Here is a 19384-nt window from a genome sequence, read left to right as displayed (position 1 = left end):
CTAAAATATGTTTTTCTTTGCCTAAATTAGTAACTAGTTGATATTACTGCTGGATTAGCTTACTAATACATTTATGAAAAGAGCTTATTCGCAGAAAAGCCCTAACCATCTGGTATCGTGTGCTAGAGGGAGAAATGCCATTATTGCCGTGGGTGGCTATTTCTATTACGTCCTTAAGCAGGTGTCAGAGTTCACCTGGTGTTCAAAATCCAAATTATAAACACAGTGCTGAGGACCCTGAGGACTGCTGCAAACCTCAGCTGTCCTAAAAGAGATGGAGGGAATGATTGCCCAGGCAGGACACAAATGGTGGGAAGGGGTTTGGGCATGAAGATCGTCTACTGTGAGTGTCTCTGGTGCTTCTGACGACGTGGGTCTGTTTGCAGTAGCTGCACAGATGAACTCAGAGTGTCACAGCTGAGCTACGAACAACAAAATCAGAACCAAAATGTACTTAGGAACAACCCTTAGTTTTTATCCCTGAAGCACTTGCTTTTCTGATTGATTATATATGCCTTCGATCTTTGTCTGGCATGAAAGACTAAACATGTTTATAGTTACTTGCTTAGACTGATGAGTTTTTTGAAGCAGATTTATTCATTTGAGAGAGAGAGAGAGAGAGAGAGCATGAGGAGGGGGTCAGAGGGAGAGGGAGACAAAATCTCAAGCAGACTCTGCCCTGAACACAGAGCCTGACGCGGGGCTCAACCTCACAACCCTGAGATCGTGACCCCAGCTGAAATTAAGAGTCAGATGCCTAACGGACTGTGCCACTCAGGCGCCCTGAAATATTTCATTTTTAAGTAATCTCTACACTCAACATGGGGCTCGAACTCATGACCTTGAGATCAAGGTTGCGCGCTCTACCGACTGAGCCAGCCAGGCAGCCCTCTGATAAATTTAAAGAGTCTAGGAAACAATTTCAGAAACAAGTTATAGCAGTCCCCAGGATAGTGACACCTGGCTTGGAAACCCCCAAATATAAGTACAGGGTACAAGGTACAACCAATTCCTTTCCTTATGGGATTTATTATTGTATGGGAGTGGCACTGTGGACAGACCCATGGGTTCCGCAGCCATAGGATTATGGCCTCCATGGTTAGAGTGCCCCAAGCAGCCCTGCTTCTATTCTNGTTAGAGTGCCCCAAGCAGCCCTGCTTCTATTCTGGGCTTTGCCCTCAGTGGCCTCCTGGGGCTGACGCAGCTGCCTGGGGCTCTGGTGGGAGGGGTCTCCGAGCCGCTGCTGTGCGGCCTCTCCCGCCATCCGGGAGGGCCTCTTCGGCCTCCTTCTCTCCCTGCCCTTCTCCCCACTGGAGGCCTTTTCTCCCTCAACATTGCACGAGTCGGCCTCCGCCGGAGCAAAAACCCTGCCCAGAACATTTTCATTGTCACTGAAAAACCGATATCTAATATTTCTTGAGCTCTTAGATGCTAAGTGATTCAAGTGAATTGTCCCCCCCAACCACCTCATCTGGACGATTCCAGGCCAATAACTTATTGCGGCCCCTGCTAGAGGGAGAGATGTAGCGAAAGACATGGGAGCTGTAAAAAGGTCTTCCTTTCTGCCTTTATCTCTTCCCATCTTTTGTCCAGGCATCATTTCTGCTCAGCATAAAAATTGCAGTGAAAGAAGTTTTTAAAACGCTTCCCTTTGAAGTAGGGAGGGTCAAGGTGAATGAGCCTCACTGGCCTTGAGCACAGGATGTAACCAACAATCAGGCCCGGGATGAAGAGGCTTTCCGTGCAATGAAAGTGGCACTTAGCAGCCTGGGCCCCGGGGGTTTCAGCAAGTTGGACCCGGTACTCTAGGGAGAAACTGAGGGATAGAGAAGGAGAGAGGAAGGGAGATGAGGAGGTGAGAACCTCCAGGTGCCTCCGTCCAAGGGAGGCCGCCATATTATATACTCAGAGTATCCCGAACCAGAACTGTTGACATCGTACTTTGACTGGCTATGTTCCGTGGATGATAGGCTATGTGACATACGTGCTACCGCAGGGAGTGTGAGGCATAACAGTGGAATTACATTTACACTTTTTATTTCTTTGCATTAGCAAAGTCAGTGAAGAATGGTGGCCAGTGAAATGCATCAAAATAATAAAAGGGAGAGAGGGTAGAATCAGGACTGATTAAGTTCAAACCTTATTAGCACACGCCAGGCCTACACGATAAGGTTTTATCAGCAAGATGAAGTGAAATCTGGGGACTGTAGAAAGTCCCTGTTACCTAAACACAGTGGGTCATTTCAAGAAATTGAAACTTATGTGATTGTTTAAAACCCAGCTGAAGGACACGAGTCTCGAAAAGTCTGTTGACCTGGCCAACGCATGGTGGCTTCAGTGGGTTCCATTTCAAGAGTGCATTTTGTTAGGTTCTCTCCGGAGCTGTGCCCCTGATGGTCCAGAGTTCCTTTGGTCTTGAGTTGCCAATGAACCCTAGCTGCTCAAAGTCGTCGCTCCCCTAGGGAGGTATTTAAAAAGAGAGAGATGACAAAGAAGTAATTCACATTTTGAAGATACGTTGACACAGGTGTGGTAACAATCTTTGAATTTTTGGAGGATTTTCTGATTTTTAACATGATTGAAACATTTAAGAACATTTTATCTACTAAATCGATCATCACAATTTATTAGGATTACAAAAGTGACTTAAGATCTTGGTGCACACTTGCCTTCTCTGGGAGGTGCTGTCGGTGTGCACTCGGAAATACCCTCTCAGATCCCTTCACCATTTTCAGTGGTAAATGCACTTTCAGCCCAGAGCTCGCAGTGATTTTCTCTTCGACAGCCAGGACCTGCATCCTAGAGGGCCACCACCCAGCGATCAGTTTCGCGTGGGTTCCTGGGCAAGAGAGGGCCTTGCAGCAGCTTGCTGGTGAGCCCCAGTAAGAGAGTCTCAGTGCAGGCACCTTTGGTCCTGAAGCCAGGCCAGGCCACCTGTAGAAGAAAACCATCCACCAATGGAAGAAGCGTCTCCTGTGCTGTGGGGCGCTGAGTATTTGACAAAGATCTAGCAATTAATATGTGGTCAGAGCTGCCCATTATGAATGAGGTGCTGGGGTGCTATGAGACCCACCAAGTCATAGAGTTGAGGAAACACACCAGCAATCCATGATAAAATGAGAGCGGTACCCACGACTAAGCCTGAGCATGTCTAGGGGGCACAAGTTACACAAAAAGGGGTCCAGATCCTGTCACTTACTCATCACTCTCACATTCATTCTTCTCCCAAGCTCATGCCTATGGCCTCATCAGGGGCTCCCCAGGACCAACTGATGGAGGAAAAAAATCTGGGCCTTGTTCATGGAAGGTTGTCTTCCTATCTTGGGGTAAGCCAAAATGGACTCTGGCTGCAGTTCGACCTCACTCAGAAATGGCCCTGGAATTAGTGGTGAGTGGAAATTTCTTCCACACAGAGCTCCCACCTCATGTGGAGAGACAAGTAAGAACTTACACAGACCCCTGAGCAGCAGCTGAGGGCCGTCTGGTTTGTCAGGACCCTGGAAGAAGCTCTGTGCACAGAGGTTTGGGGAAGAGACCTGTGGATGGAAGGATGCAGAGTGTGAGGATCTTGGTGTCAGACACTGATTCTCAGCAGAGAGCATCCACTCCAGACGAGGCCCAAACGACCAGGGAAATAACTTGACTCATGGCACAGATGTCAGTCAGCCTCAGTCCTCGGCCACCCCTCTGTCCAGGGCTGGGGAAAGGAATAGCTTTGGTGGCAGACACCAAGGCCAAATCTACAGGTCTCACATAGAACTGCATTTCTCTCCCCGAGGCTAACTGAGCTATTGCTCTCCCTGTTGGCCGCAGAGGCCAACACCGGGCTCCAGGTGTGGTAAAACCCCTTGAAGAGAGCCACCAGCCACCTGGTGACAGGCTGATTATCTCAGACACTCTCCACCCTGGAAACACGGGGCAGTGGTTTCTTTGTGACCAGGGCTGGCCTATCTACCAGGTGTAATTTCCTGCCCACCGCATCTCAGTCAACACCACTATCCAGGGACGCACAAAAATGTCCAATTAACTGACGGGGGTCTTGTGAAAGATTGCCTCTCACCAAGGGCCCAATTTACAGCTACAGAAGTGCGACAGTGCCCACACGGGCTCCACTGGCGTGCTCCACCGTGTCACAAGCCTCTTTCCCAACCTCTTGTTTCCCGTCCTCCAATCTTGGCCCTTCCAGGGTCCTGACCACCACACCAATCCATGTATAGTCTTATTCTCCTCTCAGAGGACTTTTCTGGAAGCTCTGTCTGCTGGAAAGATTTCTCCTCACCACTGATTTTCAAGGTGACTCCTCAGTTGGGTTGTAGACCAATCCATGAACCAGGTCCAGATCCTGACCTGAAAGAACAGTAGAGCGTCCTCTGAAGAGCACAGCTGGGCATCTGCTCAGAGATGACATCCGGGCAGCTGGAATGCCTCAGGATGCAGTATACACCTTGGAACCACCAGCCAGTATGTGTGTTCTGTCTCCGGGAACCCAGGGCAAGAGTGGCCCTTCTCGTCATCATTCTTGGTGACCCAGCTGGGGTAATCTGTGCTTTTTGTACTTGCAACTTTGTGTCTGGTGGGAAGGTGAGGGCCTGCAGAGAGGACACTCTCGTCAGGGATGCAATAACATTTCCAGTCTACCCGAAGCCGTGAGTGCCACCTAGCGAGGTCCTTTTGGTCTCCTCCTGACAGTGGACCAGCAGACAAAGAGGGAGTTAATATCCTGACAGGTTACCATGAGGAGGTACACTTATAGCCACGTCTTGGGGGCAGAGAGAAGTATGTCCAGAACCCACTGGGACATCGCTTAGTGTTCTAGATTTTTAATTGCGAATAAGCAACTACGGTGTGACAAGGCCGTGGTAACCAGGGTTGCGGCCTCCTCAGCGATGATGGTCTGGGGCACCTCATCAGACAAATGGTGGCCTAGGATGAGGGGAACCTCAAATGGAGAGGAGAGGAGGGAGATGAAAATCATTTACAGCTGGAGAACCAATCACAGCGCGTTCCGCTAACACTTCTCTTGAAATTGTGACCGGCCACCACCCTGAAAGAGTAGAGGAGCGAGGTCGGGAGAGGCATGGAGGGATCTGAGTGGTGTTCCACCCGTGTCCCCTCACATCCCTTTTCCATCACGGGGAGCTCTGGCTCCTGGCCGGCTTTCCCTCTCAACGGGTAGGACCAAATCTCTGTCAGAGGGCTGCCCTCACACTGCCAAAGCTGGAAATGCCTGAAAATTTCCATTTCACTCAGTGCAGCCCTGGATAGATACTCCGGCTTTTTTTTTTTGCTACTAATCAGGACAATTTAAAAGCGTGACCTGGAGAACTTCTGTGTGGGACTAAGTCGCCCTACCTGGTGGTCTGCTTGACACCGCACAGTTGGGTGGCCTCCTCTTTCTGTCCCTCATTCCTCAGTCCCCTACCATTTTTTTTTTCATAATAAATCACTTATACGTGAATTTTTGTCTGAGTATGCTACTGGTGAACCCAACCTAAGACATTCTTGTAGGTGCTTGAAGTACTTGAGAGAACCAGATACATGAAATTTATTAGACTTTGAAATGTCTCAGGGAATTTGATTAATTTTCTAAGTAATGTTAAATAAATGTGTAAGGACGATTTGGTCAGTGGCGTTCCCTGAAATGCTAATAAAGGAACAATTCAAAGCAATTGTTATTTTCTACCTAAAATTTGTTAGATTTATAAATAAAATGGCCAGATTTAGAAACTGAGCTTGAAGCTTTAAAAGAGACTAGGTTTCTCCTTTCTAACTTTAATCATTTTAACTTGAGAAAACCAAAATATTTTTAGGAATTCCTTTCCAGGCTCGAGAGTCCTTTACGGGCAGCAGACGCCCACTACTCTTTAAAGGAACTGAGCATTGAGGGGCGCCTGGGTGGCACAGTCGTTAGGCGTCTGCCTTTGGCTCAGGGCATGATCCCGGCGTTCTGGGATCGAGCCCCACATCAGGCTCCTCCGCTATGAGCCTGCTTCTTCTTCTCCCACTCCCCCTCCTGTGTTCCCTCTCTCGCTGGCTGTCTCTTGTCAAATAAATCAATAAAATCTTAAAAAAAAAAGAAACTAAGCATTGAATGAATAGACTCAGGCTTACCTTTGTGTTTATAAATACCTGCGGCGATCTCCTCGAGTTATCAAATGTATCCAGCTAGGTATGTAAAATACTCAAGTAAGTATCAAAACGCCAACTCCGAACTAAAAATTAGAAACACTCATAAATTATCTCAGATACTCATTTACCAAGCTAGACAACTAATTACAATTATGCTCATCAATGCATATAAAATAAGTAGTCCCACATAAAAATGCATCTATAAAAAGGCACATCAATAATCATAAATGCAGGGTATCATTACACCCCCACTTTGGGTAATCATTTGAGGTAACTACAATTTTAAAATCTGAAATTTCACCTTGAAACTAAAAGGTGGGCTAAATAGAGTCTAGTTACATGTATTTTTAGGTGTGTCTGCTTTCCTAAGGGCAGTGTTCAGTCTTGTTGAAGAGAATGAGGACAGAATTCAGAAAGTGAAATGGGACAATATTTATTTTATTACAATAACAGGTAGTGGAAAGTCTATCCACATTTTCCTAACTGTAGGAAACACAGAATAAAACGTTGCATTCAGACACAAGGCTGTTGACATGAATTTAGAGCTTAACTGCTTATCGTTGGTAAATTTGTTTTGCCCTCTGATGGTGATGACAGTTCTCTCAGCTTAAAGCAGAACCCTCTCGATTTACTCGGTCTTTGGTTTTACTGCAAAGTGGGGGCTGGACAGGCACATTCTCACTGGCTCCTCTTTCTCTGGGGAGGCAAAAGAGAATGAATTACAGGGAGAAACACTGAACACACTGAAAGTACAAATTTTATTTAAATTATTTCATAGTTATACCATTCAAGATTTAAAGAAACCTAAAAAAAAAAAAATTCAAGCTTGTTCCTCGGTACCTCAAATGTTAAGCAAAGTGTGCCAACAGTTTTTTCTACATAAAACCACGTGTGTTGTATCTGTTAAATTTTTTTTAATGCAGTCATTCAGAAACATTGGAAAAATAGGCCAAGTAAGCCAATGAATATAATCATGGTTATAATGTAACCCTACATAGTAAGCCATATTTGAAATATTTCAGGGATGCCTGGGTGGCTCAGTTAAGCGTCTGCCTTCGGCTCAGGTCATGATCCTGAGGTCCCGGGATCAAGCCCCTGCATCGGGTTCCTTGCTCAGTGAGGAGCCTGCTTCTCCCTCTGCCTGCCCCTTCCCCTGCTTGTGCACGCACTCTCTCTCTGACAAATAAATAAATAAAATCTTAAAAAAAAAAGATTTCAGAAATGAATTATCTCTTCCATTTCAAAAAAATATTTCTGTGAGCCTGAAGTGTGCTTTACAAATCGAGTAAACCTCAGTCTTCCTTTAAGGAAGTTTATTTTATATACTTCTTTTAGCAAGTAGTAAAAAAGGAAGCATTAGAGTGGGTTAGAATGAAAAGAACCAGAAGCCAAGTGTGGAAAAGCAATCTTCCACCAAGAGAGGCGAAACACAGAGTCTGCCTGAGAGGAGTCCCAGGCAAGTTTCCAAATGTATTTAGCAGACCTTGCTAACATAAAACAGTAATAATGTGAATATACTATGAATTCATTTTCAGGAATGTTTTTATGCCCCTTTGCAGTGCCTGGGATGCTAGTTAAACTGGTCGCTGTTCTTCAAACCGTGACTTGTTTTCCTGGTTCAGACACAGGTGCAACGAGGACCTATCGCCAGTGACTTTGGTTTTGGGCTTTTCTTCTATCCTAACCTCACCCAGTTGTCATGGAGACATTCTTCTTTATTTTATTTAGGTGTGTCTATTTTATTTTATTTTATTTTTTAAAAATTTACTTATTTATTTGGGGGAGGCATGAGAAGGGGGAGGGGCAGAGGGAGAGAGAGAGAATCTCAAGTAGACCCCATGCTGAGCATAGAACCTGACGTGGGGCTCGATCCCCCGACCCTGAGATCATGACCTAAGCCAAAACCAAGAGCTGGACGCTCAGCTGACTGAGCACCCCAGGACCCCTGTGAATCAGTTTTGATAAATTATATTTTTTCTAGAAATAGTCATTTCTGAAAAAGCTTATTGGCATAAAATTGTTTAGGGTAGCGTCTCCTCTCTGTTTTGTCTTTATCCTCTCCCCTTCGGTGCACCCTCAGTGTCCTCTTTTTCATTCCCGATTGTGGCTATCGGTGCCTTTTCCCTTTTTTCCCCCCCAAATGGCTACTTTTATTAGTCTTTACAAAGAACAACCTTCTGGCTTTACTGATGCCCTCTACTGTTAAAAATTTTTTTTCATTAATTTCTGCTCCCCTCCCCCTATCTCTTCGGGTTTATTTTGCTGCTGTTTTTCTAATGTATTGAGGTGGGTGTGTTTTTAGCTGCTCTTATTTTGAATATCTGCACTTCAGCCTATATAAATTTCTGAGTACTTCTTCAGATTTCTCACACAAGTTTTCATTTGTGGTATTTTCATTTTTGTATGATTTGTACTACTTTCAACTTCTCAATATGATTCCTTCATTCTTGATTATTTTAGACATGTGTTTCTCAATTTGGAGACACATGAGTATTTTCCTGGTTATCTTTTGGATTCTGATCCTTAGTAAGATTAACTTATGGTCATTGAACGTGCTCAATCTTATTCATATTCTTTAAAATTTGTCAAGATTTGTGTAACAACCAGATAAATGGTCAATTTTTTTTTTAAGTAGTCTCCATGCCCAGCATCGGGATCAAGAATTGGTTGTTTAATCCACTGAACCACCCAGGCGCTCCTTAAAGATTTATATTTTTAAAAATAGTCTGTATACCCAGCATGAGGCTCGAACTCACAACCCCAAGATCAAGAGCCAGATGCTTTACTGACTGAGCCAGCCAGGCGCCCTGAGAAGAGTGCGTATTCTGTGTAATTTGCTATGATGTTCTGGATGTACCATTAGGTTGTTTTTTAATCATGTTGTTCAAATCTTTTAAATCCTTACTGATGTTTTTCTGCTTGCTCTATTAAAAACTCAGAAAGATATAATGAGATCTTTCAAAGTAATTGTGGATCATTCTGTTACTCCTCCTAGTTCTGCAATGTTTGCTTAGGTATTTTGAGGCTGTATCTTAAATGCACATAAGTTAAGTTCTTGAAAATCCTTCAGTAAGTTGAATCTTTTGTCGTTATGAAGTGGCTCTTTTTTCCATACTTTGCCTTATTTTGTTTGTTGCTTTTTGCCTTATTTTGTTTTATAGGAACACCACCTATCTTTTCTGTAGTATCTGGTATATCATTTTCCATCTTTCTACTTTCAACTTTTCTGTATTATTATGTATTGGATGTGGCTTTTACAAAAATCATGGGGTTGGATTTAATTCTTAAAATCCAGTCTGACAATATTTTTCTTTTATCTGGAGAATTTAATCCATTTCCATTTAATGCAATTAATGATGTATTTAGGTTTAAATATATCATATTATTTTGTGTTTTCCATTTGTCCTGCTTTTCCTCTTTCTTTTTCTCTTCTTTCTTCTTACTTTTTTTTCTTGCTTTACTTTGGAATGAAATAGCATTCTTTCCATATTCATTTATTTCTTAATCCCAGCTTTGAAAATATTCTGTTTCTATTCTTTTACTGGTTACCTGAGATATTTTCACTTGCATTCTTATTTTATCAGATTCTAAATCAATTGGTATTTTTACTCTGATTTTCGACTGTATGAGAATTTAGAACAGTTTAAACGCATTAACCTTCTTGACTTACGTATTGTCATATCATTTCGTTCTTTTTAAAACTTCACTGGACATTGTCATTACTAATTTACGTAGAGTTATTGAGTCCACATTCACGTACATTAGTCTACAGATCTATCTCTTCCTTTGTTATTCACATCTTCTTGTATTTCAGACCATCCGTCTTGAATCCCTTTACCTCTGCCTGAAGTACATCTTTTAGTCATCCACTTAGGGAGTCTGAAGAAAGGTAAATCCTGATGACTGAGTTAATTTGGATACACCACCACATATGGAACTGAAGAAGGACCCTGAGTTCTAGGCTACTTCTTACTCCATCCAAGGCTGGAATAACCGTCTTTACATTTTGCATTTTCCCAGAATCTCTGACAGCATGGCCCTGGGATAGCTGACGAATAGGACAGTAGCTCCAACTGGCTGCTTGTTGTAGCTACAGCCATTCATTCGGGAGAACAACACATGTCTGTATTTTTCTGCTCCTCCGAGATGGACCCATCACTGACGATTGAGCTTGTTTTCTCACTGGCTTGACTTGAGAAGTTTCTTGAGATGAGATGAGAGCGTACAGATTCACTGGTCTTAATGATGTTCGTTTCTGAGATATGCTTTTATTTTGCAGATTGGTACACAGGTTCAGTTTCTATTTTTGGCACAGAAAAAAATGTGTACTGTGGTTCTTATCCCTCTTATTAAAGAGAAACATGGTAAAATGCACCAGGTTCCCAGCTAAGCCTGAAAAAAAGAGTCAAAGTAAAACTGACTTCATCAGAAAGGATCCGGAAAACCTCCCAGGACTGTGTAGAATGAGGAGACGAAGCAGCAAAAGCCAACTGCAGCTGGAGACCAGTTGTCAGTAAGTACCGGGAGGTAAGCCGCAAAGAACTTTGAATTAGGTCAGTATAAACAATAGGGGGTTCTTCAAGTCCTTGCCTCGGGAAGGTCAGGAACAAAGTGAGTATTTGTGATCACGTTTGTCTCACCAAGAGCCAAACCCCAGGTGTTGTCAGGCTACAAAGCTGTCTCACTGTCTCTCTGTACAATCTAACCCTGGGATTCTCTGACATTTTAAATTGCTCATTTTAGAGCAAACCAAATGGAGTACAGTATTCAAACGCACAATGCATTTATAAAACGTGATTAGCTGGAGATATGAATTATGAAGGAATTCAAACCGCAGTTAGGAAAAAAAGTGTGTATTATATTCATGGTTTGTTGTTAAGGGGATATTTTCATAGACTATTAGAACTGGCAGGGCCCAAAGAAATAATAATGTGCAGCCACACAACATTTGGGACCTACTTATATACTAAAAATTATTGTTTATGTATTTACTATACTTAACATTATATTAAAAATATCTGTTGCTTATCTCTTCATCAGAAATTCACATTTAACTGTCTGGTATTTTTATTTGCTAAACCTGCAACCCTAATATAAAGACTTTTCCCATGTGTCAGCCCCATCTCACTATGTAGAAACACTCTCTCTGTAGGTTACTGTCAAAAAGTCTATTTGTCTGGGGCTCCTGGGTGGCTCAGTCGGTTAAGTGTCTACCTTCGGCTCAGGTCATTATCCTGGGGTCCTGGGACCGAGCCACGTGTCGGGCTCCCTGCTCAGCGGGGAGCCTGCTTCTCCCTCTGCCTGCTGTTCCCCATGCTTGTGCTCGTTCTTTCTGACACAAAAAAATAAGTAAAATATTTTTTAAAAAGTCTATTTGTCTGCTACTTAGGAATATTTAAATATACTCAGAAAAGAAATTTTGGAAGGTTTTTTAAAAAGTGAATTTTGTATTCAAAACTTGGAAATAAGGTGAAAAGAGGAGAGCAGGTCCTTTCAATGTCATCTTAAAGCATTATTTAACATGTCTACCCCAGGATTATTTAAATATTTAGGGCAATGTACTTGTTTGTCTTGCTATCTATTAATGATTAAAGGGCCAGCGTCTATGAAGTTACATGTTATCTTGAGATAGTCGTCTGGAAAAGATGCAAATAATTTCTGAGCTGTAGAAAAGATAATGGAAAGGTTACTGCTTTATTGCTTTGTGGGACATTAACCAGTGTTGCATAACCTAGAACTTTTTTTTTTTTTGTCAAATGCCCATAAATACTCATTTCTCGAAAATCTCCTTGAACCAACTTTGCCATGCTGCTGGTTCTTTCATTAAGAGTAGAATAAATCTTTGGCAAGCGTTCATCCTCTATTTGTGCATGAATCATATTTTTCACTTTTTAATTAGCTTTTTTTTAAAAAAGATTTTATTTATTTATTTGACAGAGACAGCCAACGAGAGAGGGAACACAAGCAGGGGGAGTGGGAGAGGAAGAAGCAGGCTCATAGCGGAGGAGCCTGATGTGGGGCTCGATCCCAGAATGCTGGGATCATGCCCTGAGCCGAAGGCAGAAGTTTAAAACTGCGCCACCCAGGCGCCCCCCTTTTTAATTAGCTTTGAGGGCAGTCAAGAAACCTTTGGATGTGCACTGTGACTTTGCTTGCAGAAGTCACGCTGTGTGGAGAAGAGAACCATAATTGTGGAGCTGAAATCCAGTTTCCCTCTCTTGCAGAAAAATGCAGCAGACTAGGAAATAGTCACTAAGCACACATTCTGCATGGGGATGTCTGATTGTCAAAGTCAACAGCAATGCAGGAGTTGAATCTTCCTTCTATTTTCCCATCTTCTCCAGATTTATACAATGACTATATATTTACGATCAAAAATCTTTAATTTCTAAAAATTTGTAATTGAAGAAATACTTCTCAGAATTGTTTTTAAGGTTCAGATTTTTAAACCGTGACACATTAGTAATTATGAAGTAGAGAGAGATAAGGGCTTATCTTTAAAATTGTAGGGGAAACCAGACTGATAATCATCTGTGATCCAGAATTCAAGCCCAGGCAGTTAATCAGGAAGTTCCCAGTCCCCTAAATGTGACTCAAACACCTGATCTTTAGTGAGAGTTCGGACTCTCCATGTGATGCGGGCTTGTTTGTAATTGGTGATGATTTCGATCGCTTGGTTTAACGTGGTTCCGCTAGGTTTCTCTATTCATTACTTCCTGGAATATCTTCTTGCATTTTACAATTTTTTTCTCCTTCTGATCCTATTAATAAATACAAACAAAATTACTGACTCGTGCAATAACACGCGAGAAGCTCGAATGCATTTAGCTAAAGAAAAGAAGCCAGACCCAAAGGGCCACGTGATTCTATTTATATGACATTCTGGAAAGGGCATAACTATCAGGAGGGCAAACAGATCAGCGATTTGATGAGGAAGCTTAAGAAGGGGAAGGTGAGGTCTGACTTCTGGACTGACTCCAGGCTGAACTTTGCCATAATCTGAGATATGGCAGCAGCACCAGGACTGACTGAAGGGGGTGTGGTTCCTGAAATCTGGTGGGTAGCAATGAAATTGTGGCATTATTTTGTACCCAACACTGTAGGATATGAGTATGCTGGTTGCACGGGCAGAAAAATCATACGTACACATTCATTCCTGCAGGAGGGATTTATTTACCTCTGACAGCTCAGCAAGTGCATTCTTCTTAGGGGTCAAATGCTGTCGTGTTTTCGCAAAGCCCAGGGCTGCGTGGTTTTGTTCCTCTTTTTCTGTTCTTGTGTGGAGGGCTAGGTCTGATGCTCTGAACTTGGGGATATATTGCTGCCGTGTTCTCTTACACCCCAATATACTGCATTTGACAAGTTAGAGGCAGAGAACAGAATGGTGCTTCGTCACTGAGAGTCCGTAATCATTAGGATGTAATTTACTTTCACTCCCCCCAAAAGAAAGCCCTCTGAAAATTAGTTTTAAATTTTCTTAGTTTACATCATTGGTAACATGCCTCCTTTTCTGCTTCCCCCAACTCAATAGGGGTCATGTGACAAGTTTTTAAGTAAATCCTTTCCCCACCTCCCCAAAGATCTGAGACTTTAGTATGAGATTCATAATGGACTCAAGGTATCTGCTACCCAGGAGCAACCTTTAGCCCTGAGAGAAAATTATGACTTTATGGCTTGTTTTGTGGCCAACACCATTCTTTCTAGTTTTGTCTGTGGCCTAAACTGTGAGAAAAAATAATTGGAAATGCTACAATGAAAATAATAGAGTGATTCCTCTTGTTGCTATGGTGACGAGAATAAATGGAATCCATGGCTCTGAAAAATTGCCCAAAAGTATACTTTAGCATTCCATAGTGGGTGTATTTGTTAAGAATTTTAATCTGACAGCTTCCATCAAAATGGCATGGCACTCAGAGAAATATTTTACATCTGTACTTTTAGCTGGTTTTGATTATTTTAAAAGAAAGCGGTGGAGAATAAATAGTCATCATTATATTGGAAATTTAAGTAATTTTCTCAAAGTATCTTGCCGGGTACAAACCTAAAAGCACATTAGTTTTGTCTCCACCCTCGTGGAGCATGTCGTGGTCAGCAGCGGCCGAGCTGTGGGTGATTTTCCAGGTCGTCAGTAAGCATTGGTATGAAATAGGACTCACAGGTCAGTCTAGAAACCAGAGGACGTGGATTCCAAGTTCCATTCAGCGTAAGAGGGTCGTATCGGCGTGAGAGAGTCAGGGAATCCCAGTGCTTCATGAAATCTTCGGTTGTGAGCAAAAGGTCATCCTCTCCTAATTATTTTCCTACAACTTCCTATTCTCCGTCTTTGAGGTCATCCATGTCTGTCGCAACTGCATGATGGCAATACTGAGTAATGGTGGGCTTGTACTGCTCTCTTCTCAACCTGTTCTGTGACCATCTTCTGGTAGCTTAAAATCAGCCGTGGTGACTATCTGTACCAGATATTGACAAATGCTGCAAATCGAGGTCTGAGTAATTGTTTTGTTGATTGTCGGGCTTAAGACCGCCATGGAGAAAAGGCTAATAATGCCGTGTATCGGGTCTGTAGCTGTTACATTGAGAAGAGCACAAAAATCGTGGACAATTTCTTCCAGTCCTCCCTTATTAGATTTAACAAAGAATTCACTAGGTACTGACCAACAAGCAAAGCTCTGATACTCATTTTTGTTTCACTTTTGCCTTATTCACTTACCTAAACAAGGCCTCAACCAACACTCGTGTTGGATCTGTACTCGATCATCCCTTATGACTATAAGCTGATCACAGATGCAGGATTTAGCAAAAATCAACGAGAGCAATCTGAGAACGGCTCTGGTGAACTGACAACGAACAGTACTGTACATTTTATCATTTGAAGATTGTGTGGACACTTTGTGTAGACCAGCACAATTTATAAGAAAGTCATGTGGTTGGTGAACATTTACATCAAATGTCACTGTTGCTGGGGAAGTTGGGTGGAAGCATCCAGATTGTCAGGAAAGTCTGCTGGCAAAGGAATTCTGTCTTAGTGCCCCTGGCATTCAGTCATTGACTGGTGGCGGCCCATGGCAGGATGGCCTTGGTGCAAACGCTGAACGGATTTCAAAGCATCGCACCTACGCCCTTGGCCAATCACACTCCCAGTGGGTGGAGTTCTTTGAGGCACATGCTCTGGGCTGCCATGTTGATCCCCAGTGGTTGGCACTGAGGGTTCACCCTATCCTACGGAGATTTCTGGGGCTAGGATGGCCTCTCAGAGTGGTTCCAATGAGGCAAGAGGGCCAGGCCTTTGTGTTCCCCATCAGCTGAGGGTCATCCCCTGAGGGGCAGAGCTGGGGGCGTCAGCTGTGTGGTCAGTGGCCCGGAGTCCCAGAAGTTGGGGGATGGGTCATCCACCCTGAAGAAGGGATTTGGCCGGAGCACCACAGTATTTACTAGACCCCCTTGGAAATCTGCAATGTTTATTAGCATTTAAAAGGCTCTGAGAAATGCTGGGGCTAACGCTGTCTAATCCAGCATTTCCTCCCCTTATTTAACCAAGAAACCATCGTGTGTGGTGTGTCCATCAATTTCCCTTAGCTTCGGGTCATCTGCAGAAAAGTCCGGAAATGCTGGAGAAGTCAGAAGGGACCGTTCTGAAGGGACCAGGTCAGAAGGGACCGTCTATGCCAGGCCAAGCAATTTTGATTCTCTGCTGTAGGCACGGGGGAGCTGTTTTGATTTGACCCTCATTTTGGAAAGAGCACTTTGGAGGTGTATGGAGAGTTGACTGGGGTGGGAGACACGGAGGCAGGGGATTTATCTAGGAGGCTCTCATATTTTCCAGGAGAAAGATGATACGGGCCTGGATGCCGGTAGGAGTGTCAGAGAGAAGCGGCCATTAGAGGGGGTTTAAGAGATGGAAACAATAGGGTCTAATGATACATTGTCCTCACATCGCTCCATCACCTAGCTCTGCGTCCTGCTAACTAGCTCACTCCTTGTTCCCATTTCCAAACTGGGAAACTCTCTCCTGTTGCCCCCTGCCCCCCTCCGTCCTTCGCTCTCTCTTCCCTCACCCCCACTTCTCCTCCCGGGTATGAATCCCTGCGATGGCATGTTTAACAAGCTCACCGGCCAGAAAAGCATTTATATGCTCTTTCTCTCAGGCTCCAGTTGGTTTGTACCCATTGCATTTTCTCGTGTTCTCTGATGAGAGATGAGACTTAATTATGCGGTGTCCTCTGACAGCGTCACACGTGTGCTCGGGCCCTTCACGGCCCGACGGCTGCCCTGTCTGTCTGCCACTCAGGTAAACAGGAAGCCAGGGTGCGAACATATTCTCAAGCATGTACCTCAGAATGTATTTGTTCCCATGCTCCATATTTTTATTGCTATTGGGAGACTATTATTTCTCTTCAAGAAGGTCTTGCTTCATCAACTCTATAGGACGGTGGGTTTTTCCTCAGCTTCTGGACTCTGTCTCTCCTTCTTCCTCAGTGTGTATGTTATTGGCAAGGAGAACCTCCATGTAGGTGATTTAGAAAACGAAGTCAACTCTGACGCTCTTTTCCTACTTTTCCCGTGCCAGGAAGTTGAAATCAATAACTGAAAAATATTTGTGTGGTACGCTGACATGTATTTGCTTACAGTCAGCCTTGGGGAAATTCGTGTAGCTTCTGGAAGGGAGTCTGGTGGAGAGATGAGGAATGCATGTCCAGGAAGGGAGCTTCCCCGTCGGAGAACGAAGGGCACAAGTTCTTCACCTTGAGACTTTGTAAATAGCTGAATCAGAGAAGAAGCCCGTGTTCAAGCTTGCCCACAGAACTCAATTTGTGAATTTTAATTGGGGGAACTTTCTCAGATCTGGAAAATATATTGAAAATCGAGGGTGAAGTAAACTAGTTTAGACATTTTACACACTGACCTTTTGAAGAATACAACTTCAGCTTTTATTTTCGTGTTTTCTCTCGGTTGAGGAGAGAAACATTTGACCAAGGGGCCGTTTCTGTTATCTGTGTACCACAGGGCCTTTGCTGGGCCCAATGAGAACACCTACAGGGAGCTGGTGAGCCGAGCTGCAAAGCAGGACACTGGCTTGCTTTCTCCAGGCAAAGCAGAGGGATTCCAGTTGCTTCTTAGACCTGCTCGGCCTTGAAAGAGCCTGGCCAGCTGTGGGAGGGCCCAGCTGCGACCTTGCTGGGGAGGGCACTCCTGGTCAGCCAAAGGCCATTGCTGAGCAGAGAGCTTTCGGATGCTGACAGCAGTCATCACGCTCCTCAGCTCCCCTGGACCAACTGACTCTGGAAGAGCAGGTGGGAAGATGGTTCTAGGAGCTCATGCCCAGGATGCTGAAGACGGGACACCTGGACATGGGCACTCAATTCCGAGGATGCTGTAGTTAAGCTAACACACCTCGAACACTGTCTGGAGCCCTACGATTGTAGTTTCAGATGATGCGTGTCATGGACGGAATTGCCACAGGCCCGTGACCCATCGTGGCTGGTAGGAAAAGCGAGATTGGGCCCGAGTGAGCGTCCGCAGTTTCTGAGACTCTGATACTTTGAGCCAAGTCACTGGACTTGGTTCTGGGGGCATGAACCTCTGGGACAGGTTCCCCAAACCGGGACCCTTCAAGAGTTCCAGAGACATCCTCTACCACACATGTAGCAGACAACAGGTTAGCATCCGGAGTACATAAAACAAACTCCTCCAGGCGCGTCTGGCTGGCGCAGTTCGTGCAGCGTGCGACTCACAGTCTTGCGAGTTTGAGCCCCATGTCGGGGTGGAGATGACTTAAAAAGAAAACAGTAAAAAACAACAACAACAAGCCTCCTACAAATTAGTAATAAAGAGATAATAGAAAGTCAATAAAAAAAATCAATCACTAAGAGAAAGTCCCAAGAAAAATGGGCAAGAGGCCATGAAAGAACACTTCACAGAAGAGAAAACATAGTCAATAAACTCGTGAAAAATGTGCACCCTCAGGAGCAAGCAGGGGAATGCAAAATCTAAAACCACTCTGCGGTATCCGTGTACACCCCCTTCATTGGCAGAGAATAAAGAACAATACCAAGCATTGCTGAGGCTAGCAAGCGAGACCTCGTCTTCACACAGCGCCGTGCGGAGTCTAAACCGGCACGAGGAGAGCAGAAAACAGGTCAGCAGAGGTTAGTAAAGGTGAGCACTCCTGCGACTCAGCAACGACCCTGCAAGGAACGTCACGTGCAGAAGTGTGTTTGGCATCATTATTTACGGCCGTAAAAATTCAAAACAACCAGCGTCTCCATCAACAGGAGACTGATAGTTACGTTTACTCCTACAAAGGGAATACTGTGTAGCAATGACAATAAAGAAAGGCAATTCCATGGCTCAACATCAGGAATTTTTAAAAAGATTTTTAATTTTTTATTTGAGAGAGAGAGGATGAGCTGGGGGAGAGGCAGAGGGAGAGGGAGAAGCAGACTCCCTGCTGAACAGGGAGCCCAATGTGGGACTCGATCCCAGAGCCCTGGGATCATGACCTGAGCCAAAGGCAGACGCTCAACCGACTGAGCCACCCAGGCGCCCCAATATCAGGAATTCTTAAAACCAGAGTAAAAACAAAACAGCAAGACACAGAGGAACGCATCCAGTATGATCTCATTTGTAGAAAGTTGAACAACAGGCAGCAGTCGATGATATATATTGTTCAGAGATCTGCACACGTGGGTTGGAACTGAAAGAAGGGTTAGAAACTAAGAAACACGACAATTAGGGGAATGGCCATCCTAGTGCAGGTTGTGGGGTGTGGGGGTATGATAGGGATGGGCATGCAGAGGGTGTCAAGGTCATTTGCTTTATTATTTAAACTATATGTTAAACCAGATGTAATTTAAATTATTTAATTGCATATATGTGTATGTATGTGTAGTTACTCTATGATGTTATTTCACAATTGAAAAAAAAAAGAGAAGGGGGAGGGGGATGAAGAGAGACACCAAGTGGTATTTTGGGCTCCAGAAGACATGCATTTAGCACAATGTGAATGGATATCTTTGCGGAATAATAAAGAAATGTCTGGGATGCCTGGGTGGCTCAGTCGTTAAGTGTCTGCCTTCGGCTCGGGTCGTGATCCCAGGGTCCTGGTATCGAGCCCCGCATCGGGCTCTCTGCTCGGCGGGAAGCCTGCTTCTCCCTCTCACACTCCCCTTACTTGTGTTTCCTCTCTCGCTGTCTCTTTCTGTCAAACGAATAAATAAAATCTTAAAAAAAAAAAAAAAAAAAAAATGTCAGCATC

This window comes from Ailuropoda melanoleuca, chromosome 1 (assembly GCF_002007445.2).
Source record: "Ailuropoda melanoleuca isolate Jingjing chromosome 1, ASM200744v2, whole genome shotgun sequence".
Taxonomy (NCBI): domain Eukaryota; kingdom Metazoa; phylum Chordata; class Mammalia; order Carnivora; family Ursidae; genus Ailuropoda; species Ailuropoda melanoleuca.
The sequence above is the reverse complement of the archived record's forward strand: the minus strand, read 5'-3'. Positions refer to the sequence as shown.